At 45.0% G+C, this 4,068-nt stretch overlaps 1 pseudogene; it reads left to right on the plus strand.

The window, feature by feature from the left end:
* Window positions 1–512: 512 nt before the first annotated feature.
* Window positions 513–4,068, plus strand: part of LOC111956121 (mothers against decapentaplegic homolog 4-like) — a 49,247-nt pseudogene continuing 45,691 nt past the window's right edge.

The raw sequence follows: 4,068 nt of genomic DNA on the forward strand, positions 1-4,068 counted from the left end.
GCAAAAATAATAGGGACATAATAAACAATACAATAGTCATCAAACTTGGGGTGGTGTGAAGGCRTACTCGGGCGACAGGTAGCCTAGTTGTTAGAGCGTTGGGCCAGTAACTGAAAGGTTGCTAGATCGAATCCTGAGCGGACAAATTAAAAATGTGTCGTTCTGCCCCTGAACAAGGCAGTTAACCCACTGAAATAAGAACTTGTTCTTAACTGACTTGCCTAGTTAAATAAAGGTAAAAAAATWAAATAATAGCCTACAACACACATCACTAGTCATTAACAGTATGGACAAAGTGGAGTCGTGGAGGGGCGTGGTAATCTCCGCGGCGCCACTTWAAAAAAACAATCGCGTTGATATGTCAATCTTTCACCGGGCCCAGCCGTGAAAGCCGCGTCACTATTGGCTGAGAGCTGCCATCCCTTTGAGACCGGAGTCCCCATTGGCTGGTGCTCAGCGAGACACTCACGCGCACAATATCTTCCTTCTTTTGTTATTGTACGGAGCGCGAGGGTAGGCTTCTGGGCGCTAGCAGGATGCACGAGCGGAGACAGCGAGGCTGATAGTCATATCGACAGGGATAGAAGCCGATAGCCCCTTAGGGGAGGAAGGAAAATCGGATTACTAGCTACCTCAGTGCACCACATTCTTCACTACTTCACTTCTAATCCCTCAATACTCCGGTTGATGTGTAAGTATAGTTAATTTATCAAAGTATGCGGCTTCTTCTCGTCACGCGAGTTCTTCATTCTCCAATCATACTAAATAAGATATGGATGTTGAGGAGATTGCTGTACCCGGTCCTGACAAGCAAAATAGCTTGATTACTCGKTAACGTTAGTTGTATCAACCAGGCATATGTCTGGGGAGTGTGTCTGTGTGTCTTGGGTTTTATGATATGCTTGTGATAAACTGCTTTTATTTCGAATGATTTGGTCCTGCAGTGATTTCACTGGCTGCATGACTGTCTAACGTTAGTCTGCAATGTCGATGTTTTTTTCGGGAAGGTAGTTGATATGACATTTTGCCCTCTATCTTATCAACTTCTAATGTTCTATTCAAATATGCTACTGTAACGAGTTGCATTGTAGCGCCGGCTTTCGAATGATTAGATTGATACAATGCTGAAAGCGTTTTATCATCCCTGCCAGGATTGAAAATTGGTCAGATTGAGTTAGAATAATGCATTGTAAGGGTCGGCCAAGAAGGTTACAACAGCAATGCTGTGTTTTGGTTGTAGTCTATTTTTCCATGCAAGGATCCTTTCCATTCCATGAGATTAGTTTATAGTCAAGTGCAGGTGTACCAGACACTGCCATAAAACAGTACATCTTCAATTGGCAAAGCTTATTTGGGCGCTAGGGACCTATGTATTGCGAGCTTTGCCGGACAGGAGATGTTATTGGCAACATCGGCTGTTTTATGAGGAAATGTCAGAGTGCTCACTACTTGATACATAACAGCAGACTCTGTAGTGTAGGCCATACATTTATGTTATAGGTTCACTACTAGGGTGTAAAGATACAGTAAATCATGTTAACATGAAATGTAACAGCAACATATTATACATGTAGGCTTATAAGTGGATGACAACCTTGTGCTCATTGTTATTACATTTGTTATTACATTTTAATAATATTTTACCTTCAAAATGGGGCAGCCCTAAGAGGGTACTTTAGGCCTACAGGAATAGTGTCAGAACAGAATTGTAGTCCTTCATTAATTAATTGCTCACTTGATATAATTTGCTAGTTATATACCTATTCATTGTGAGGTAGGCCTTAGTTTAGTACAAATCTATCATATAACGTAAACTCACCCCATTCCGTACAAATGTGCACAACACGACATTCAATACGAGGCTGCAAGTAAAACGAATGGGACTGGTTATCAAAATCAAACATAAATAAATTTTATTAGTCACATTACACATGGTTCGCAGATGTTTAATGCGAGTGTAAGCGAATGCTTGTGCTTCTAGTTCCGACAATGCAGTAATACCAACAAATAATCTAAACCCTAACATTCCACAACTACTCACCTTATACACACACCAAGTGTAAAGGGATAAAGAATATGTACAATAAAGATTATGAATGAAGTGGTGGCTTAACAGAAGCGGATGGAAGATGCAGTAAAGAGTTAGAGTACGTAGGTATACATATGAGATGATACTGTAGGTATGTAAACATAAAGTGGCATAGTTTAAGTGGCTAGTGGTACATGTATTACATAAAGATGGCAAGATGCAGTAGATGATATAGAGTACAGTATATTACATATGAGATGGGTAATGTAGGTAGTAAACATGTATATTAAGTGGCATTGTTATAAGTGGCTAGTGTACATTTTTACTAATTTCCATCAATTCCCATTATTTAAAGTGGCTGGAGTTGAGTCAGTATTTGGAGCGGCCGCTAAATTGTTAGTGGTGGTGTTTAACAGTCTGATGGCCTTGAGATAGAAGCTGTTTTTCAGTCTCTGGTCCCTGCTTTGATGCCACTGTACTGAACCTCGCCTTCTGGATGATAGCGGGGTAACAAGGCAGTGCTTGGGTGGTTGTTGTCCTTGATGATCTTTATGGCCTTCCTGTGACATCGGGTGGTGTAGGTGTCCTGGAGGGCAGGTAGTTTGCCCCGGTGATGTGTTCTGCAGACCTCACTACCCTCTGGAGAGCCTTACGTTGTGGGCGGAGCAGTTGCCGTACCAGGCGGTGATACAGCCCAGACAGGATGTCTCGATTGTGGCATCTGTAGAAGTTTGTTGAGTGCTTTTGGTGAACAAGCCGAATTTATTCAGCCCTGAGGTTGAGAGGCGTGCTGCGCCTTTTCACAACGCTGTCTGTGGTGGGTGGACCAATTCAGTTTGTCCGTGATGTGTAACCGAGGACTTAAATTTCCACTTCTCCACTACTGACCGTCGATGTGGATAGGGGGGTGCTCCCTCTGCTGTTTCTGAAGTCCACAATCATCTCTTTGTTTTGTTGACGTTGAGTGTGAGGTTATTTTCCTGACACCACACTCCGAGGGCCTACATCTGCCCTGTAGGCGTCTCGTCGTTGTTGGTAATCAAGCCTACCATGTAGTGTCATCCGCAAACTTGCTGATGAGTTGGAGGCGTGCATGGCACGCAGTCGTGGGTGAACAGGGAAGTCACGGAGAGGGCTCAGACCCACCCTTGTGGGGCCCCAGTGTTTGAGGATCAGCGGGGTGGAGATGTTGTTACCACTACCTCCACCTGGGGGCGGCCGTCAGGAAGTCCAGGACCCAGTTTGCACAGGGCGGGTCGAGACCCAGGGTCTCGAGCTTGATGAGATTTGGAGGGTACTATGGTGTTAAATGCTGAGCTGTAATCGTGAACAGCATTCTCACATGGGTATTTCTTGTCCAAGTGGGTTAGGGCAGTGTGCAGTGTGGTTGCATTGCGTCGTTGTGGACACTATTGGTCGGTAAGCAATTGGAGTGGGTCTAGGGTGTGGTAGGGTGGAGGTGATATGGTCCTTGACTAGTCTCTCAAAGCACTTCATGATGACGGAAGTGAGTGTACGGGGCGGTAGTTCCGTTTAGCTCAGTTACTTAGCTTTGTTGGAGAAAGACAATGGTGGCCCTCTTTGAGCAGTCGTGGGAACAGCAGATGGGATAAGATTGATTAGAATATGTCCGTAACACACAGCAGCTGTCTGCGCATCTGCTCTGAGGACGCGCTGGGAATGCCGTCTGGGCCTGCAGCCTTGCGAGGGTTAACACGTTTAATGTTTTCACTCACCTCGGCTGAGTGGAAGGAGAGCCCGCAGGTTTTGGTAGGGGCGTGTCAGTGGACTGTATTGTCTCAAGCGGGCAAAAAGTTGTTTGACTGTCTGGGAGCAAGACATCCTGGTCCGCGAGGGCTGGTTTTTTTTTTGTATCCGTGATTACTGTGGACCCTGCCACATACCTCTTGTGTCTGAGCTGTTGAATTGCGACTCGATTTTGTCTCTGTACTGGGACTCTAGCCTGTTTGATTGCCTTGCGGAGAGAATAGTACAACTGTTTGATTCGCTATGCCTTCGGTACCTTGGCCCTGGTTACG

This window comes from Salvelinus sp. IW2-2015, linkage group LG31, assembly GCF_002910315.2.
Source record: "Salvelinus sp. IW2-2015 linkage group LG31, ASM291031v2, whole genome shotgun sequence".
In the NCBI taxonomy this organism is placed as follows: Eukaryota; Metazoa; Chordata; class Actinopteri; order Salmoniformes; family Salmonidae; genus Salvelinus; species Salvelinus sp. IW2-2015.